Here is a 22,847-nt window from a genome sequence, read left to right as displayed (position 1 = left end):
CTTTCACGATTTTTTCTACTTTTAAATTCTTTTAACGTTATCGTCCTGTTTTGCTTTCATTTCAAATATAATATGTAAATTTTTCCCTCTTTCATTCGCTTCATCTGCTCACCGCCCGCTTGTCCAAAATGCAAGATGTGGTTTCTTGCTAACGTTGGCTCGCTTTTACTCTTTTTTCGGCAGTTAATTAAAAATAATTTTAAAACATAATTCAAAATACTCAATATAGATTATTGTTGTATATATTTTATTGTAAGCAGGGGCCGCGTTGAAAATTATGACTGAAAACTGGGCCGCGAATACTGAAAGGTTGAGAAGCCCTGACGTAACTATGTTCTTCAAGATATTTATGGCATTACCCAAGGTCTATAATTTGAGGCTGAGGGAAAGGGATAGCGAGAGTATCTGAGAAATTTCTAGGAAGATTTTCAATATTTTAATAAAAAAGTTCTTATTTACATTTGAATCTTATTTATTAATTTCTAGTATATGTAGTGTACAGTAAGTATAGTAATCTTCAAACAATTCGAAGTCGAGATTTTGGTCAACCTTTATGTTTCAGACATCCTTGAGTTCTAAAAACATATCTTTAGAAAATGTTTGCCTGTCTGTGACAAAGAATAACTCAAAAAGGCCTTAAGCTAGACGGACGAAATTTGGTATATGGTTTTTGATTTTGATTCTACACCAAGTTTGTAGATTTCTATGAAGTGTTTTGCGCAAAAGTTCAGAGAAATGTACAAACTTGGTCAGAAGAAGAAAGCCCTTCGTATACGTCTGTCTGTTCGGTTGTCCAAATATAAGTTAACACTATAATTACAAAATGAAGAGTTAGATAGATAAAATTTGGTACAAAGAATTAACATATATAATGCAGACATCGAGTGTTGATCTTCTGTCAGTCTGTTCTTTCAGAAACTTTGAACGCGTTAACTAAAAAAAAAGGCCTTAAATATATCCACTTTGGCATTAGATTTTGTGACTACAAGTGTAGTACGGTGTCAAAGTTTTGTTTCACATACAAATTCGAGGTTTTGTTCAAATACAAATTCGAGGTTCTGTTCAAATACAAATTCGAGGTTCTGTTCAAATACAAATTCGAGGTTTTGTTCAAATACAAATTCGAGGTTTTGTTCAAATACGAATTCGAATTTCGTATACTATTAACTACATGTCAGAGATTAATCGCCAAAAAACTCTCCAAGGATGAAACGATAGATGCAGTAAAAACGCCAAATTCGCGCTAAAGATTAATATTTCGTAACTATTACACACCGATGCCCCATGCAAAGCGTTCTCTGGAATAGCACCTTTATTTGCGAGTATGCGATTTAGATTTTGTGACATCACCCCTGCTGCTTTTAAAGAATTAATCCAAACATATGCATGCTTATGTATCAATGAAATGCAATTTCTTCGTCATTCTACGATTAATAGCACTGAAATCTTATTGCAGATTTAGTCATTTTGTAACAAACTCAATTTTGCAACATTTAATTCAACTAAATCGTTCTTTATATTAGATAATTTAATCCCCTCTGAGGAGCACCTAAAAATGGTTATATGAATCATCCAGTATATTAGGTAGTTTTCTTTCCTTTACTAAGTATAAAAATGCTGGCGTTGTTTTTTGGGCTATCGAGGTACTGTGTCACAGTTTTGAATGAGGGGTCGATGAAAGTACTCTTATAATTATACATCGGCATTAGGGTCCGATGTTATGAGCAGCATGATACCGTTACATTAATTTTATCTCAAATTTCTAAGCAAGGTGGAAGGAATTGTTATTAGCTTATTGAATTGTTTTTTAATCATGTCAGATCTCTGTATTCTCAGTTTTGGAAATATTTGTAGCAATGATAATAAAGGTAATAAATTGGACTTTTCTTTTAACTGACTTTATATTCAGGCAGAATACCATCAAATATTTATTAAATACGTAGTTAAGTAGTATACGTAGTATACTACTTAACTACGTATTTAATACAGTTATACGTACGTATACTACTTAACTACGTATAACTACTTAAGCAACGTATACTACTTAAGTATACGTACTGAACTACTTAAGTATACGTACTGAACTACTTAAGTATACGTACTGAACTACTTAAGTATACGTACTGAACTACTTAAGTATACGTAGTCTTAACGTTAGTTAAAGAGTTGAATTTTTAAAAAACCCAATTTTCTTGCATGAAGAACTCAAGGTTCTGTCCTTTTTGCTATTATTAAAATTATTACTTGATTCTACCTTTAGATCAACGAGCAAATGTCTAGAAGAACTTCGAGCTTCATCTTTTGGTGAGATAATTATGAAGATTCAAAGAAATTGCTAGACAAAATTGTAATTCTTTGGATTATGATTATTAACCACTTTTGAAGAAACCCCTTTTGGATTATGATTGTAATTCCCTTGAAAGAAATGGATTGTTTCTATCCCTTAGAGACCACTCACACACATATTAAAATTTTGTTTTAAATAATTCTTTCTCTGAAAAGAATTTCTATTCATGTATTATCCCTTTTGAAAATTTATTTTATACTCCAACTAATTTTGACGTTCTCTAGCCTCACGATACAGTTTTAAGTTTCATTGTTCTTGGCTAACCGAAAGGGCGGTGATCTATATGCCATTGTTTTTGTGGCTAGATGATAATGGCATCGAAACCAAACTCTAAGAAAAATCAGTGGGTTTAGGAACAATATGCTTGGAGTAAACCTGGACAAAAAAATAAGGAGTCTACTTTTAGGCTTGCATATTGGAGTTTTTTTTTCTCTTGTCGAGTTCTTGAGAAAATGAAATGGAAACTAAGCAGGAAATCAATTGAACCATTACATGAATCGTTGGAATTAATATATTTTATGTCTGCACTATCACATCAGGAGGTCGTTTCCGACTCCGAATGGATACGTTATTTAGAATCAACTTTTACATGACTCAATGGAAATCTTACATTTTATGTTTATGCTATCACATTAGGTGGGCGGCACTGTATTGATTGTTCTTCCGAATCAACTTAGTTTGCACACCCACTCTTAAAAGTTTGTAGTTGTATGCTTTCATTTAGTATTTAAAAATATTAATTCCTTTTTCAAGTAAATTTTTTCTTACAACTTCGTTCTCTCAAGGGTAAAATAGTTCCAAAATATTATCTCATAATTCCTTGCTTTCATTTTACCTAAACCGGAAAAGGTCAGAAATATTTAATAAATAATACAAAAAAAGTTAACAAATCTCAAAAACATATTTACAAAATTTTTACGAATGGCGATTGAAGAGAAATCCGTGGAATCAAATTAGTATTTTGAAAGAGAGGGAAAAAAATGACGCATCAGCGACACCGCCGATTTCAGAAAATATGAAAAGAAAGAAAAAAGAAACTAAAAAATGAAAGATGTTTCAAAACTACTTATATTTCAATCTCTCACAAATAAGGTACTTTAATGGAAAACTCTTATCATTTTAGCTATATTTAGCACCAAATGTATTGAGGGTTTCCCATTCCTTCACACTTTTGAAGAGTGCAAATTTGAGGTGACGTTTTGCAGTTGCAAATCTTTATGAACACTCAGCAACAAAAATGAAAAGTATTGAACTGCATATCGGAAGATTAGTTAATAGATTTTATTTTTTATTTTTGCAGAAATGATACCTCACATTGGAACAAAGGGTTGCATTTCTAAGTAGAAAGTTATCGGAAAGAATTATACGTTATACAAAAAAAGAAAAGATGTGTTTCTTACTTTCAAACAGATAATACAATTCTCTGTGAACTCAAAGAAAAAGCTTTTAATAGTTTCAAAGTTTCTTATGAAAATTATTGAATTATAAAAATTAGGAGGATTGGGAATTTTAAAAATATGATTCCATTCACTTTATATTTTTGTATTACTATTTCTATTTTTTGTTTCCTTTCTTATCTGTATTGAAAATGTATGGTTTTTTAAGGTAAAAAAGTGACATAAATTAATTTTCTTGGTGCATATTTGCTTTAAATTTCAATGGAAACACGATTCATGTATATTTCTATGCATGGACGATTTATACAAAATGTGTTTTTTTAACTTTTAAAACTACATTGAGTATAAAATCGGTTAATGAATTTCCATATATTTTTATAAAATATTTTCTCAATATTTCTGATTTCAGTCTTACAACAATTTCTTTTAGAACGTTATTATTTTATTATTATTATTATTATTCTAAGCAAAAGAATTCTCCCTTTTTATTTTTTTATTTCTATTTTGCATGCAATTTTTTACTTTTAATTTTTAAAGAAATAATAATTATATTTTATTGATCTTATTCAAAATATTTTTCCAATATTCCCGACTAGCAATAATATTCAGTATTCTAATTGCATATTATAGATTCTTTTTTCAGTAATTTTCGAAATAAAATACAAAATAAATTTCAAATTTTCTCCATCTTTTTATCAATTTGGGAAAAAAATACTTTTGCCCTGTAATTGTTATTATATTATGAAAATTAGAAGAAATCAGAATTAAAAAAATATAAATAATTTGAATTTTTTTGGTATTTCTATATGTTCGAACCAATTTATTTTCTATTTATTGTAGGTCAAAACATATATTTTTGCAGCTTCTTTCACATATTGAATTAACGCAGAAAATATGCATTAAGGTTTATGCAATTTATTCCTTTTCTCCTCTTGCCTCTCTGCGTCTCCTCCTAATATCTTATTTGCATATCTGAGAAATATTCAAACCCTGTCAGTAACATACTAATGAAATATGCTTATGAATTGGAAATAAGTTTATAAATGCTTATTTTAATTCCTGTCCTTACACTGTATATAATGTAAAACACCTTTTATACATTGATTATAATTAGTTTCACTGTTGTCCCGATACATTCGTAACTATTAGAATGACAAAGTACCTTGTTAATGCTACCCAAAGCTTATATAATGCGTCTTTTTCGGTGTTGAAGAAGACTGAAATCTCAGAGGGCAGCTCGTAACTTCTGAGAAGTATGTTAATAATGATACCGGCATTATTACTTCGAATTATTCGCAATTGAATAATTAATAGAAGATAAATTGTTGCTTGATAATTTAAATGATGGGGAAGAAGAAAATGAAGGAATTATTTCCTTTTATTAATAAAATAATAGTGATTGCTGAAAAAATTCAACTTTTTTTGTTTGCCAAAATGTTAGTGAAAAGAGTTTTGGACATAATTCAATTTTTAATATTTTATTTAATACAAGTCAGACAATAATGAAAGATTTTATTTTTTAAATTAAACATCTATTTGTCTGCAGGTAAATCTCTGCTATTAACTCATTTTTTTATCTTGATCATTTAATAATCAATATTGTCCTAGGCCTATAATAATTGTGTTCTAATGTACCCATTCTTTTTATGCAACTGGTAGAATTTTGTACAATAGTTGTTTGGGCTTTGTTACAAAAAGTAAAAGAATATGGGAATTCTGATATGATTTTTGAATTTGTGTTAGGAATATCAATCTGCGCAATTGAAGTTTTCTTGATGAATGATTTAATGTATTCATCTGTATCCCTTCTTGTCGGCGCCCTGGCATAGGAGTAGGGCGTCTTCCCGTGATTTGAGCGTCCCCGTTCAGGCATGGTTGTTCATCTTCTGTGTTCTATCTGTGAGGTGTATGAATGTGCCCCCTCCCTTGTAAGCAAGCGAATGTGAAGCATGAAGTAGATAAGTCGTACTGTTGGCACTAATGAAAAACCAAGAGACGCTCACTCGGTTTAAATCGCTGACAGAGGAAGTCATCGGGATTGTAAAGTGCCATAAGTCACACATGCATATCCCTTCCTTTAACTTATTTAGTATTGAATTTAAAAAAAAATTCCAATCGCCTTTTCAATTCAGGCTCCAATTACGAGATAATAAAATGCACCTGAAAACAAGAGCAAATATTTTTATAAGAAAGAGCCTCAGCCTGAGATTATTACAATACTCGAACCCAATTAAAATATTTACCAAGATTTTTCATGCATTTAAATACGTGAATGTTTTGAATCAATTAAAATCAATCGGGTTAAAATGACACTTTTTTACAATGATAAAACATTTTTCCTACATATTTAATAGAGGCCGCAGTAGCCTGGCATATAGGTCTTGGAGTGCGAGATCCGATTCTTCAGAAGAACCGCTTGTAAACGAGTCCGGTACACGCCAAATCTAACGTCCTCCGCTAGCTGGCGCGGAAACATGATGAGGGAGCGGCTGCTCAGATGTCGTCCTTGTTATCCATTTACGGTCCAATTTACGAGATCCATCACAAAATAACCTTTGTGTTGCTTTAAAACGTGATGTTAATATAACTGAAGTTTACTTAAATATTTAATATCATTGTAACTACACAAATAATCTGTTTGATGAAATAATGGAATGACTTTTATCAGGATAGAAATATAAAAACAATTACAGAAATGAATTGATTTGACTCATCCAGAATTAAGAATATTACACGAAATGGTACAAGTTTCCAAAAGAGAACAATAGCATTCCATAAAACACATCCTTTTTAAACATTCTTTCTCCTACCTTGAAAATAAGTTCGCTAAAGAAAGAATCTTCGAGTCAGTCTGAGACAATATATACTTCAAAATATTTTTAAAGTAGTAAATTCAACCAAATAAAGCTACCTTTCCACATTATTCAGGAGAGTGCAATGGGAAATAAAACTGACTTGACATTATCTCGCCTGACAAACTAACATTTTCTTGATTCTTCTTTCTGAACGAATGCTTTCTAGCTTTGCAAAGGTACGAATTCTCACTGGAAATATTGCCTTGTGTCAATAACATAGATATATGACGCGTTATTATGTGGATTCGGCAAAGATTCGAAAAAATGTTGAAAAGCATCAGGTCCATTTATTCTCACTTTATATTTATTTCTAGCTTTTTATGTAATGTTGTCTATAGCAACGAAATTTATTTGCCTAGGAGTGAATTATGTAAGGGAAATTATTTTTTGAAATAATATTTATACATAGTGTCTACCCATATCCAAAATCTTTGAAGTTGAAACAAATTCATAAAATAATTATTGTTTCAGAAGATTTATTTTGATAAAAGTGTTTCCGACATAATAAATTACACATATTTAAATTTTCTAAAGCTGAATTAATTCATAAAATATTAATTGTTTCAATCTAGATATAATAAACACTTTCTTTATAATTAGGAAGAATCATTGATTTTTTTTTCTCATTTTACATATATTAATTGCATAAAGAATCTTTGATGTTGAAATACATTCATAAATGAATTATTGTTTTAGAACATTTATTTTGATGAAATTGTTTTCGATATAATAAATTATATATATTTATACTTTCCGAAGCAGTGTTAATTCATAGAATATTAATTGATTCAATTTAGTTATAATAAACATTTTTTTTATAATTAGGAAGAATCATTGATTTTTTTTTCTCATTTTTCATATATTAGTTGCACAAAAAATCTTTGACATCGAAACAAATTCATAAATTTATGATTTATTTTCAAAACATTTGTGTTGATGAACGTGTTTTCGATATAATAAATTACACATATTTAAAATTTACAATGCTGAATTAAATTCATAAAAATTAATTGTTATAATTTAGTTATAATAAGCACTTTTTTATAATTAGGAAGATTCATTGAATTATTTTTTTCCCCTTTTCAAAGTGAAAATAAATAAAAAAAAATATTTGAATATTTTTAAGCTATTTTTATTTTAGGTTTTTGTCTCAGTATCTCTCTAATTATTTCCATAGGATGTCGGATAGTTTTTGTTTCAATCGTTTCTTTAGTGATTTTATCATAAATATCTTTTTTCATCATATTTTTTGACTGAAAATTTTTATACGATTTATGAGCTTCAGCAAATTGGAATCATTTGTTAAATGTAATAGATTTATAAAACAACCTCTCTTGTGGTTTCAATTACCACAAATAAAAATACTGAGATCTGGAAGAGGCACCGCAATTTATAAAATCCTATTCATTTCTTTGTGAGGAAATAAAAAAATATATACTTTTTTACGGGGAAAGAAAAGGGGAAAAAAATCTTAAGAGATTTTTTTTTATTTTTCCTAATTTATTTATGTAATTAATAGCATGAAAAGGTTTTTTTTTTTCAAATTATATAAATGCTAAACAAGCAAAAAATAAATAAATAAATAAAAAAAACCTCTAAAGCTTTTTTTTTGTCTCGAAAAGCTTCAAAAATACTTTGACATTTAATTATTAATTTGGAAAAACTAAAATTCATGACAAAATGGTGTAAAAGAATGTGACTACCACAAAAGATTGGAATTATTTATTTCCATTGCATTTTTCAATGAAACATCTTGATGCTTACCTTAAAAATGTTGCTTCAATATATAATTTTTATTCAGTACAATACATGTATATTATATATATATATATATATATATATATATATATATATATATGAATGCCTATCATGGCCATTATTAAAAATAGTTGATTTAAGAGTTCAAATATCATTAATAATTACCAGATATTGTTATTAACATATATTTAACATAACATATGACATAACAAGTAACATATATTTCATATGCTTTTAATAATTTAATTTGGATATGAAATGGCAAATTGCATTTATTTGATTATTTGCTTTAGTAATTTCAAGGTTGATGAAGACTTTTTAGGACTGTAATATATAAATAGACACATCCCTAACTTTTGAAATGTATAATTTAACCAGTTCAAAAAAAATTTCTAATAAAGTTTGTAAAGAAAAAAGGATTTTTTTCAATTTGTACTCTAATTTCAAAATTAAAATGATATTCGGGGAACGAGCTAGTGAATTTTCAAGATCAAAGTTTAGTGAATTATTATTATTAAATTTTAATAGCGTTTCCAAAAATGGAGATATAATTTTGTTTATAAATGATTTAAAATAAAATTTTCTTTAACAAATATGATATTAAAATAGGATCTGAAAGAGCTTCCAAATCTCTTTTAAAATTCGATACATAGCTTATTGTAGAGAATCCCCCTTTCATAAATTGTATTTAAATTTGATTTAATAAGATTATTTAATGCTCTGTTATGAATCTCTTTGATATGAAAATCCTTTGCTTTTATTGAAAATGTTTTTTTTTTGTGTGTGTGTGCGAATTTGTTTTATATTTCTGAAAGAAACATATTACTAATATAGTTTCGATTTTTAAGATACAATTTTTTTACTAAAAATTCCATGTCATAGTTCATTTTCAAAATTTTCAAATATATGTGCAAAATATAATAAGCCAAAATTTCTCAAACTATGGATCACGATAAGACTGTATATGAGAGTAGAATGTTTGTGTTTCTTTTAAGATTTGCAAAACTGCAATATGTACTTAAAATTATATTTAATAATAAATATTTTTTTCATAGAATGTTTTTATCTCCTTACTTTGAAAAAAGCGTGATCCTTTCATTTCTTATAAATATCCAATGCAATGAGAATTATTAGTTAATCGCTATAGATTTTTTTTTATAATAAGTATGTCGTAATGTTTAAACAGTTGAAAAAATCTGAGGTAAGCAACATAATAATTTAAGTTCTAATTAATTAAAACTAAAATAAATTATATAATATCAGCTTTTTAAAGATTGTCTTTCTTAATATACGACAACACGTAATTAGATGCAATATTTAGAAATTTATTATAATATTTTTTATTGATCAAGAGAAAATGACTTTAATTCTGAGATTTAATAAAATAAAGTTTAGATTCTTTATCTTAAGTATATCTTAAGTAAAAATTTTGTGTAATCTTAAAGATTTCCTTTAATTTTATAATAACTCCAATGCAATTAAAAATTTGATAGTGCCAAGAATTTATTGAAATTGAAACAAAAGTTTCAATGAAATTAATGGAATGGAATAACTTGAGCTCTCAATGAAAAATGGCTGATGCGGTCTGAGACACCTAAAGGCTTCCAATTCAGTACATTGAAAAGTTATTGTCTTGTAAGCTCAATTTTACTAATTAAAATCGAAATATATTGATTGCCTTTAATGAAACTTGTTCCCTGAAGAAACAATTCAATAATTTCTGACGGGTAAATTGTGAAGGTTAAATTGTAACATATCTAATTTGCAAATCCATGTAGTATTAACTCTGATAAGTTCTTTCAAATTTGTAACGAACTTTTAAGCTAAGCTTATCATTTTACAAAATTAAAGAAATTCATCTTGTAACTACCAAATAGTTAGAGCAATAACTAGGGAATTAAATTTCAGAAACTACTTTCTTTGGACTATTCTCACCTGGGGAAAATGAAGGAAAGAGAATGAAAATAAAATGATTTTAGAATGAAAAAAAGCTAAGTTTTTTGTGGTTTATGAAGAAATAATTTTTCTTAAAATTTCGTGGATATTAAAAGAAATGCTCTTTCATACATGATATGAAAAATAATGAGCGAAAAGTGCTCCCTTTAGATCAGAAATAATTTATTACACACAACAAATAAATTTCGGTGCGACAATCGAGAACTTTCTGGAGAAGAATTATTACTAAAAGACAAAGCGTGATCCGAATCATCTTTACCAAGTGTAAATAAAATAAAGAAAAACAAAATGGTAAGTCGAATTTTTTTTGGCTTTTTAAATGTATACTTTTATAATTCAAAAGCAGTATTTAGTTAGATTATAATGCCATATAAAATATACAAATAAATCATTTTGAATGTATAAGACATTAATTAATAATTAACCTGTGGGAAGATCAGTAAAGTTAGGTTGATAAAATAAATTAGGTTGATAAATATATAAACTAGCCAACGAAAACTATTAAATTGTATAATCGTTTAATGACAATTAAATAGGATTAACACAAGATTTACACTTAATATGCCAAGGCTTTCTGAGTGCCTGAATGATCACCGTGGACAACACAGAGAGTACGAACTAACAGCCATACATCCCGTTACAAAGGCGGTGCATCCCATCATGGAAGTGGAAATAACTCTACCCCACAGCCTTAAAGTACCCATCGAGGAAAGATAATTAATTATTATACCGGAAGCTTGTCATTCTCATATATGAGATGCCTCTAAGAAGGATAATCAAATTGGACAAAACGGACTTATTTTAAATTTTGTTTTCTTAATTTGATTCAGATACTGAAAGCGAAATCGTTGAAGTTGAAATTGAATTTTTATGAATACTAATTAGGATATAAAGCAAATTGGTATCTTCTTTATTATCTTCATGTAAGAAACTTGATAATTTTAAAAATTTACAGTAAAGTGAAATTCTTGATGAAGTGAGGACTATCAAATTACTCAGAAAGGTTTCAGGTAGCTCTATCACTTTTCATACCGTTTCAAATATGCCCCAGAAGCAACTAGCCCAGTAATGTCTCCTAGAGGGCATTGCACACAAATCTGAATTTAAATGAACATATTTCTTTAAATGAGACTTCCAAAAGTGGCAACTTCCATTATTGTCTGTATTATGCACTATTTATTTATTATTACAATAATGATGATTTTATTTATTGTTATACTGATTCGATTATTATAATACTGACTATTTTAATGTGTTGCCCATTCAGTTGATAAATAATCGATTAATCTCAAATACTCTTAAAGTATCGAAATAGGCTGCAAAAATACTTTTTCTTTAAAAAAAATTATGATCTGAAAATAAAATTTAAACTTCGTAGATTTTAAAACTGGCTTTTTTAATATATAAAAGATAGAACTATAGATACTGTACTTTCAGTAATGCACAAAAAATAAAGATGAAATTGGAAACTCTGATCACTTTTAGCTTGCAATGAAGGATTTATTTTATTTTTATCGTTAAATTCTCCTAAATAATGCTTAATATGTTTATATTAACTATTTGTTTATTCTGCCATAGTTTGCTTACTTCTGGCATTTCTGTTACAAAAGCTTGAAAAATTCATTTATTTCAAGCTCATTTTGGGAAACTAATTTACAAGTACAATATCTAAACGCATTTTCTGAAGACTGAATTTTTTTCTACGATCGGTTCACCGAAAATTTGATATCTCAAAATCAATTGAATAAAGTTTCATGAAATTTGGTAAGCATGTATCTAAACTCTTTGAGGATATAATAGACCAGGGACAGACGGTATTTAAAATGACTTCATTTATACAAGTTTTACAGATACTTTCAATTTAAAACATAGACAAATATGGCCAAATAAATCATTAACAACAACTTCAAATGCCCTTAAAAATTTTATTTTTAAAAATAATTTTAATCTGCTTGAATTTACATTTTATGCAATTTGAACACTATGTAGGTGAAATAAAAATTAAATATTTCCATAAATTTTTAATTTTGCTTTTGCTAACATTTAAATATTGCTAAATTTCCATTTAATTAGCGTTTTTCTTTTTTTCAAAAATTAAAATCAATGAATATACTTTTTTCCTCTAATAGTAATCTTTAAGGCCTGTTTTATTATTTTGATATATAAAAATGTTTTGTGCAATTTAAAAAAAAATTTCCCCGAACTTAGTCGGGTGCCTTAAGTATACACTTGCCAGACAACTCAAGGCATCTCCAGTATAAAAATTGAAAAATTCATTATTTGTTGACCACGCATTTTTGTAGACGCAAAGACTATATCTTAAACAACTTCAAAAGATAGTTTGAAAAAATGTCTTAAATCCCTAATTTTTCCCTTAATAAATCAAAACAGGCAAATGCTGAAATCGACGATAATGTATTTAAGTCAAAATATAGATTGAATAAATATTAATAAGTGTCTTATGTGCTGTCTTTTAAGAATTTTGTTCTAGCGCATGAAGAAAAGTATTTATCATTTTCAAAAAGCAGCGTTTTTTGGTAACTTTAATCATATATGCTCAAATGCAACAACAAATGACAACACTGGGTTGAAAATCAAATAAAATTAACTTATTGTATAATAAAAGCTGACATGCCTTAACGTAAGCTTTAAGAATAAAATTCTATTAAATTATTTTTAATGAATGTCTCAAAATAAATTTGTTTAAATTTGTCTCCCAAATTTAAATGAATTTACATAAAATAATGCAAGAAAAAGTATTGAATAAATCAAAGCATTCAAAGCAAATGCCTAAAAGGAAATTTTAAAAAACTGAATAATAATAAAATTAAGGAAATTATAATTTAGTAAATTTTCTTCTTTACAACTAAAAATGAATTTTTTTTAATTTCATGTCTAAAATAAATAGAACATAAAAATATCTTGAAAATATTTCATTGGTTATATTTTTAATCTTTTAGATTGTTCAAATAAAAAGAAAGTTATAAATATTTATATGTAAATTACTCAAAATAGAATTTTAAATATTATGGCGACATGTTTCATTTCAAGTTTCCGTTTGCTTTAGTTGGTGTTGTTTATGGTTGCTTATTAGATGTTTTTGGCACATTATTTGGCAATAATGCGCCAAACAGGAGGCAGATTTTATTTTAACTTACAGCAAATTCATTTTCTCTTCATATTATTTTATAGAGTGTCTTAGTCATAAGACACATTATAAAGTTAAAAATTTCTATAAAAAAGCTGAAACCTGAAATAGTTTCGTTTTAATATTCTCACTAAATATAACATTTCTTTTAATGCAATTAATTTTGTTGGTCAATAAAATAAGTTAAAGTTTTGTTAAGCTTTACATATTCATGAGACATTTTCTTAACACAAATTATAACACTTCATTCGATAGTTTTCGTTAATCAATAAAATAAATAAAAATTTTATCATCAAAGTGAAAAAAATTCTGTCATCAATTTTGACGAACCTAAGACATTACATTATGATAATACATTTTTTTACTTTCATGTATACGTACTATAGAGAAAGTAAAAATGTATCCAAAGTTCAGTTGGAAAATCACATTTTTGTAAATTGTCCTTCTGTCCATCTGTCTAAGACAAAGATAACTCAGAAGTGCTTTGAGCTAGTCGTTAAAATTTGATATACGGTCTTTATACAAAACTTGTATAAAGACCTATTTTATCAAAATTTGAGAAAAATCCGTTCAGAGGAAGTCGGTCTGTCGGCTGTTTTAATATAAATTATCACAATAGCTTCGAAACGGAGAAAGATACATGGATAATATTCGGTACACATATTTCACGTCTGTCGTGTAAGCACCTATCAAATTTTGAACCTAATTTAACGAGTGGTTTGCCATCTGATGGCCTGCATTTCAGAAACTTATTAGTGCGATAATTAAAAGACGCAATGACTTCAATATATTAAATTCAGTATAGCCTATTGTGACTACAAATGTAGATTTATGTCTATTTTTTAAATTAATCGGTTATTAAAATTGTATTTAAAACAAAAATTAGATTTTCGGATACTATTAGTCATATGCCAGGGATTAATCGCCAAATCACTCGCCAAGGATGCAGAGATAGATTCAGTAAAATGCCAAATTTACGCCAAAAATTAATATTTAATATTTATTGTAAGATTATTTCATGTAACTCTGCGATAACACCTTTATTAGAGTGTATGCATCAGTCCTGCTGGTTCTTAATATGAACTGCAACATAATATTTTTATTTGGAAGTATCATGCTCAGAGATCAAGAGAGAGAGATAATTTTAAAGATGTTTTTCATAAGTTCTTTATCAGGATTAGGGATTGCAATACCGGTATACCGGGATACCGAATACCGGTATTTTGAGCCATTTGTACAATTTTGTAATACCGGTATTCACAAGTTTAAATACCGATTTTTCGGTATTTAACAGAAATTTTTAAAATTGTCTCCACTATATGTTCAGGTATCGCGAACATAGCAAAATAGTATACGTTTTTAATTTTATGTCTCCATAACGGGTGAAATTAATTAGCTAATGAATGGCTTAATTAATTGCTTAAATCTAAATTAGCGAAATATAGATTATCCCCGAAAGAAAATATTGTATAAATAACGACTGATGGAGCAACAATTATAAAAAAAGTTGGAAAGTTGATTGGTGCAAATCAGCAGTTGTGCTATGCACATGGAATTCAATGAGGAGAAATAGATGTATTATACCAAAAATATAAAGAACAGAAGAATCCAAATACTGTGGATATAGAAACTTCGGATTCCAACTTTGAAAAGAGTAAGAGTGAGAGTGATATTGACAATGAAGATAATGATAATGTAATTGTTGAAGAAGATATTGCTAATGAGGATGAAATCTTAAACTATCAAGAATTGCTTCCTATAATTTATAAAGTTCGAAAAATTGTTAAGATATTTAAACGTTCCCCTATAAAAAGGATATATTACTAAAATATATCCTTTTTATAGGCTAACTGAAAATAAAACAGAATATATTTTAATATTAGATTCTGAAACACGTTGGAACAGTTTACTCCTAATGATGGAACGATTTTTGAAACTGAGAAATTCAATCCAAAAAGCCATAATCGACTTAAACCTGTAAATTAATTTTTCAGATAGTTAATTCAACTTAATATCCAGAACTATATCAGCTCTACTTCCAATAAAACTGACTATTGAGGCATTATGTCGAAGAGATTCTATTAACAGCTAATGCAACAATAAATTTCATGTCGCAGTCACTGAAAGAACAGCACACAAGAATTATATATTACATTGAAAAATTGCACGAAAGAAAGGCATACTGAAATAGAGAATGTCTTATGGTATTTACATAATTATAATTATTTTAAAAATGAAAATGAAAAAGAAGAAAAGAAAATAACCAATTCAAATCTGATTAAGTTTAGAGTAAATTTTCTTAAAATATTTTACCCACAAACCTATCCACATTCAGAAGAATTCAGTTCAATTATTGAAGATTATGATGTCACTACTGTCGATAGTGATAAGGAATTGCCTCTTGAACAAAAATTAGAATTAGCGATATATAACAAAATTTCAACGAACCAAAATACAATACAGAAATCAGCTATATCCAAAACCATCCGATGAGAAATCGATTTATTTGAAGATGAGGGATTTAGAGGTAAATACTTGGAAAAAGTATATCTCGCATTGCTAACAGTACCACCAACTAGCGCAGATGCCGAAAGAGCGTTTTCGACAGCTTGTAATTTTTACACAAAATTACTTTTCAGGCTTAATGACAGTACAATTCATGCATTATGTTTTTTAAGATCGTATTTCAAAAATTTGTAATAGTGCCACAGACTGAATAGTGATATTTACACTTTTTTTTGTGATTTAAATAAATAAGATTTTTTTTTTACTTTTTTGTGATTATATACTGTTATAATTTATAAGTTACAAATTACTTTTTGTGATATTTACACTCTCTAACAAAACTGGCAAATAAAACAAAGAAACGCCTGTGTTTTCTTTCTTTTTCGAAAATTTCTAATACCGGTATTGAAACCGGTATCCCGGAATTAAGATTTAAAAAATACCGAATACCGGTATTGAAATTTTGGTCCGGTATTGAAATCTCTAATCAGGATATTTGTAAATGTCTCAGGTTCGAATTTTCGAAGATAATGCTATCATTTCTATGTGTTCTTTACATATGAAAGAGAAAGAAGTACTTATCTCCTGTTTAGGATTTTCTGGTTGCTTTACATTCATAATTAGGACTTAAGAAATGTACACGCAATAGAAAAGTTAATAATGAAAAAGTTCTAGGCAAATTACCATTTTTCTCTAAATTTAGTGTTTCGATAGCATTGATATGAGTTATTTTTTTCAAAATTTTTGTTACTACAGAAAAATTAAGTTAATCGAGATAATTTATTGAATAAGAAGTACAAAGAAGTATTATCAAACGAAAATAATTTAAATTTCAGATTCTATGGATATTATTGGTAACGGATTACTTGGATATGAATCTGGCATTCCAAGTTAAGAACTCCCTAATAACTGCGTTAGCATTCTTTTATTCCTTTTTTTTCTTTTGTCGACGAATCTCGCGTAATCAATAAAATCATCAAAACAGAATATTGTGATTGGTTACATAATGAATACAATGATGGAAGTTATTGTAATGAAATAAAAAAAAGCATTATTATTCAATTCACGATATTAAACCATTTGTCTTTGTATTTTCCATTCATCATTATCCATATAATAAGAAATGGCATTTTAATAAGTGCATATGAAAATGTGAATAAATTCAAATTAAAGATTCAATTATTCTTATCACCATATTTGAAAATTTAAAATATATTCAAATACCTATTGAAAGAATAAAAAATAATAAGAAAGGATTAAGTTAATAAGAAAGGATGTCTCAAAATTAATGCAAAATTTGAATTTGCCACCACTCGTACGGTAAAGAGCTGGAAACACAATTAAAAAAAGCCATTTGACACCTGAAAGTTTAGAGTTAATAAAAATGAATAGTTACACGATAGAACAACGTGTTAAGATTTGAATTAAATACGCATATTGATTAAGATTTAAAAGATTTGATGATAAGATTTTGACGTTAAATTTTGAATTAAATAAAAAATAAAATTTATTTCTTTAAATTTTTATATTTTTTTGAATCATAAAATAGACAGGATAGGGTGATGTAAATGGCCTCCTCGGATTTGCTGGCACATACGCACTCTTTTATCGAAATTTTCCGTGAGCATTTTGCATAAATGTGGCTGAATTTAACTGATGAAGCGTTGAGTTCCTCCCTTCAACACACGCATGCCTGTGGGCTTGTTGGCATAGATCTTTCACTTCAAATAATCCCCTAAAATGTCCAATGGTGTTAAAACACACGATTAGGTGAAGATTCCCAAATTTTTAAACTGTGGCCGCCAGACTTTCATTATTTTTAAATTGTTGCTCAACAATGAAAACGCGTTTTTCTATCGCGTAACGCACGCTGCACTTTTACTAACCCTAAAATAGCAGCTGTTAAATGCTTTTTTAATAGGGCTGCCAGCACTTTACTGCACGAATAGTAGGAAATTCAAATCTTGAGCTAATTTATAACATCTTTTATAAGCTTATGAATTTACCAATTTTTTTTAGCAAACTCTTTAAGACCAAATCATCTATATAATTAACAGAAACTCAGAAGAATATTCGGGACAAATATCGCATGTAAAAACTAGAACATCTTAGATTGTTTTAAAAAAAATATATATATTATATTAAAAAATTGCAATTTTTAGAATAGTCATAAAATCCTTAAAAGATGCATGAAAAATTGAGCATCAAATATGAAAAATTAATGAATGATGACGTAAGAACGAATTTTTGCTTTGAAAGCAGAAAACAGTGAAATTTTTCTGACTTTGTTCGGATATTTAAAAACTTTTAGATCTTAGATGTCTGTAACTATTCTCGATTTTCTATTCGAGTATACTTCAAAGAAACGAGTGTTTATCTTGATAAATTCTAAATGATTTCTTTCAGAAATTCTATTTTTCAGTCGGTGCGGAACCTTTGCCGCTCTGGCAAATGAATTCTTCTGAATGAGCTTCGAATTTCGGATAAACTCTTATTTACTACTTACTTCCGTTTAAGTTGGAATGCGAAGAATCTCAGAAATGATGGCAAATATTAACTTCCATCTTTTTTCCCATTTTTTGATTTTTTTGCAATTTGTTTCTTTCTTCAAGCATACTTGTTTTTAAACTTCAGAATCAGAAATTATCGAAAAATATATGAAGCTTAGAATGAATCGGAAGGGAAAAAATGGATATATCAAGATATTTCCCAGGGCAGTTTTACTTTACTTAAATGGGTAAAAAGTTTTATAAAATTGAACGGAACAGATGATTTAGAATTATTTATGAAGTTTAATGGAAAACCTTTCAAATCATGAAAATAAAAATCCTGTTGAATGAAAATTGTTTTTAAAGTAATAAACGAATGACTTCCGACAGAAAAAAATAAATCCATAGACGTATAAGTGCAAATATTTTCGCTTTCATATTTTATAACGCCATAGGCTCTGTTTTCGTAACTATTTCTGTTACTAAATGGATACGAGATTTTATGTTGCATAAAAAGTAACTTTCCAAATTTTAACATCGCACACTTTCATATATTCATAAAAGCTCATCAAATTTTGATTTCAATTTAAGGATTCCATGAATCTAAAACAACTCTATTTAGAATCAGGTCTGAGGTGGAATCAATATTATGAAACCATAACATAAATTCGGGCTGGGATAGCCTGGTTGCTAGGGCGTTGCATTCGTGTCCCTTGGGTTGCTAGCCCGAATCCCGCCGGCCAAAGACTCTCCGTGTGTGTGGTGGATGGCCCATGTATGAATCTGTTGTCTTCACAAAGTTCCTTATGTCGAGAATAATACCACTGCGGGGCACTGGTTCAGAAGTGATAGTTCTCTGATTCAGCTCTAAATTAGGATCTGTGGATGAGTGAATGAAATTCATGAATGGAGTCCGTTCCATAAAAAAGTATTGTGACGCGTGAGTAGCTAAATCGTACTGTTCGCCCTAGATGGCGCTACTGAAAAAACAAGAGACGCACCCTTCGCTTGATATCACTGACTTCTAAAGGCAGTGGGCTTTTCTATGACAAGTGTTATTAGAAACAACAACAACATAAAATAAATTCAGTTCAAATAATAATTAGAAAACCTGTGGTAATACGGTTATTGTTTTATATTGTAATTAGGGATTGCAATACCGGACCAAAAGTTCAATACCGGTATTCGGTATTTTTTAAATCTTAATACCGGGATACCGGTTTTAATACCGGTATTAGAAATTTTGGAAAAAGAAAGAAAATGCGGGCGTATCTTTTTTTTATTTGCCAGTTTTGTTAAAGAGTGTAAATATTATAAAAAATAAATTGTAACTTATAAATTATAACAGTATATAATCACAAAAAAGTAAAGAAATATCTTATTTATTTAAATCACAAAAAAAGTGTAAATATCACTATTCAGTTTGTGGTACTATTACAAATTTTTGAAATGTGATCTAAAAAAAATGCATCATTTGTACTGTCATTAAGCCTGAAAAGTAATTTTGTGTAAAGATTACCAGCTGTCGAAAACGCTCTTTCGGCATCTACGCTAGTTGGTGGTACAATGCGCGATATACTTTTTCCAAGTATTTACCTCTAAATCCCTCATCTTCAAATAAATCGATTTCTCGTCGGATGATTTTGGATATAACTGATTTCTGTATTGTATTTTGGTTCGTTGAAATTTTTTTATTTATCGCTAATTCTAATTTTTGTTCAAGAGACAATTCCTTTTCATTATCGACAGTAGTGGCATCATAATCTTCGATAATTCAACCGAATTCTGAATGTGGATAGGTTTGTGGGAAAAAAAAATTAAGAAACTTTACTCTAACTTAATCAGATTTGAATTGGTTATTTCCTTTTTTTCTTTTCGTTTTCATTTTAAAAATCATTAGAATTATGTAAACCATAAGACATTTTCTATTTCGGTATGCCTTTCTTCTGTGCGATTTTTCAATGTAATTCTTCAGATACTAATGTGTGCTGTTCTTTCAGTGACTGCAACATGAAATGTATTGTTGCATTAGCTGTTAATAAATTAGAAGCTCTCCGACATTATGCCTCAACAGTCAGTTTTATTGGAAGTAGAGCTGATATAGTTCTGGATATTAAGTCGAATTCACGATCTGAAAAATTCATTTACAAGTTTAAGTCGATTATTGCTTTTTGAATTGGATTTCTCAGTTTCAAAAATCGTTCCATCATTAGGAGAAACTGTTCCAACGTGTTTTGGAATCTAACATTAACATATATTCTGTTTTATTGTCAGTTAGTATATATTTTAGTAATATATCCTTTTTATAGGGGAACGTTTAAATATTTTAACAATTTTTCGAACTTTATAGGAAGCAATTCTTGATAGGTTAATATTTCATTCTCATTAGCAATATCTTCTTCGACAATTACATTGTCATTATCTTCATTGTCAATATCACTCATACTCTTACTCTCTTCAAAGTTGGAATCCGAAGTTTCTATATCCACAGTATTTGGATTCTTCTGTTCTTTCTTTCTTTTTTTTTTTTGGCATAATTCATCTATTACTCCTAATTGAATTTCATGTGCATAGCACAACTGCTGATTTGCACCAATAAACTTTCCAACTATTTTCATAATTGTTGCTCCATCACTTGTTATGGATATTATATTTTCTTTCAGGGATAATTCATGTTTCGCTAATTTAGATTTAAGCAATTAATTAAGCCATTAATTAGCTAATTAATTTCGCACGTTAGGGAGACATAAAAACAAAGACGTATACTGTATTGCTATGTTCGCGATCCCTGAACATATAGTGGAGACAATATTAAAAATTTCTAGTAAATACCGAAAAACCGGTATTTAAACTTGTGAATACCGGTATTACAAAATTGTACAAATGGCTCAAAATACCGGTATTCGGTATCCCGGTATACCGGTATTGCAATCCCTAATTGTAATCCCTTAAAACGTCATTTTTTAAAGAAAATAGAGTACATTTGGAATTAAATTTATTTATCAGTCTTTTCTTCATCTTATTTCATTCTGATTAATTGCCATTGTAAATAAGCTATGTCCACACAATTAACATTTAACACTTGAAATGAAATAATGAATTAAAGAAAATACAATTATATTTTAAAATAAAAACAAAATTAAAAATTCATTGAAAATTGTAGTTATGTAATAAAAACAAATAGATATTTTTTTTAGAATATTGTAGCTATCAAAAAAAGATCATTTAAATATATTTTCTTCTAATTTAATTTTTGCAAAAGACCAAAACAAAAAACTTTTTGGAATAGATGATTAGATTATTGTGAATCAAAGCAAGAAGATATTTTATAGGACTTCCACACATTTTAGTGTATATATACGCATTATTACATTTTTTAAAATATGCACACTCTGGATTCGTTGTATCTCAAAAATTCACATATGTGATTCACACTTTTGATCGAAATGTACTATTTCTTGTCTACTAGGGTTGTTTTAGAAGGATGTATCAAATGAGATAAAAAAACCAGAGATGTGAATTATGGCACTCGCATGTTAATCAGAACGATATTTAATATAACCATCACCCATATTATCGCATATCTCCGCATTCCTCCGTTTCTTAAAATGTGCGCAATCTAGCTTCGTTATATCTCAAAAGCCGTTGTACTTTTTCTGCTCCAAACAAACAATGTACCAACTAGAAAATTCCTCAGTATCTCACATATCTTCTCGGGGAAGCTGAACTAGTATATATGATCTAATAAAAACTTAAATCTCATGTCGAAATTTAGAAACCTTTATATTTTATGTTGTTATGATAGCAAATCAACGAATAATTAAATACTTCTCAAAACGGAAATGTAGAATATATGATCTATTTTATTATATAATAAAATCTTAGTTCTAATGGATACTCTACTGAAAATTGATAATATTTAAAATAAAAGCCCTCGCTTTATTGAAATATGTTGAGCCTTTCGAATTAAAATCAGAGCGTATATTTGTAACGACTTTAAAAATTACCCTAGGGACATTTCATGTTGCAGGATTCACGTGAGTAAAAGGACAACAGCGTTTTAGATTACAGGACTTTGTTCTATGAATATTCATCGTTTTATTAATTTAAAGTGATATTAGAAAAGTGAATCTTAAATAAAATTTCATATTCATATTCACTGAGAAAATTTAACCAAAATATCCTTTTATATGATGTTTAATGTATTTATTTATCGCCATTTATGGCTTTAACTTATTGTTAAATGAATTAAAAAAATCAATTTGTTATAAAATGTGCCATGCAGAAAAGTATATATATTGTTTGAGATATTGATTACAAATATCATGATCTTTTTCATATTCAGTATTGTCTTATTCGACAAGACAAATAGTCACATACGCGAGCTAAAGG

This window comes from Argiope bruennichi, chromosome 1, assembly GCF_947563725.1.
Source record: "Argiope bruennichi chromosome 1, qqArgBrue1.1, whole genome shotgun sequence".
Classification (NCBI taxonomy): Eukaryota; Metazoa; Arthropoda; class Arachnida; order Araneae; family Araneidae; genus Argiope; species Argiope bruennichi.
This window is presented reverse-complemented; position numbering follows the sequence as displayed.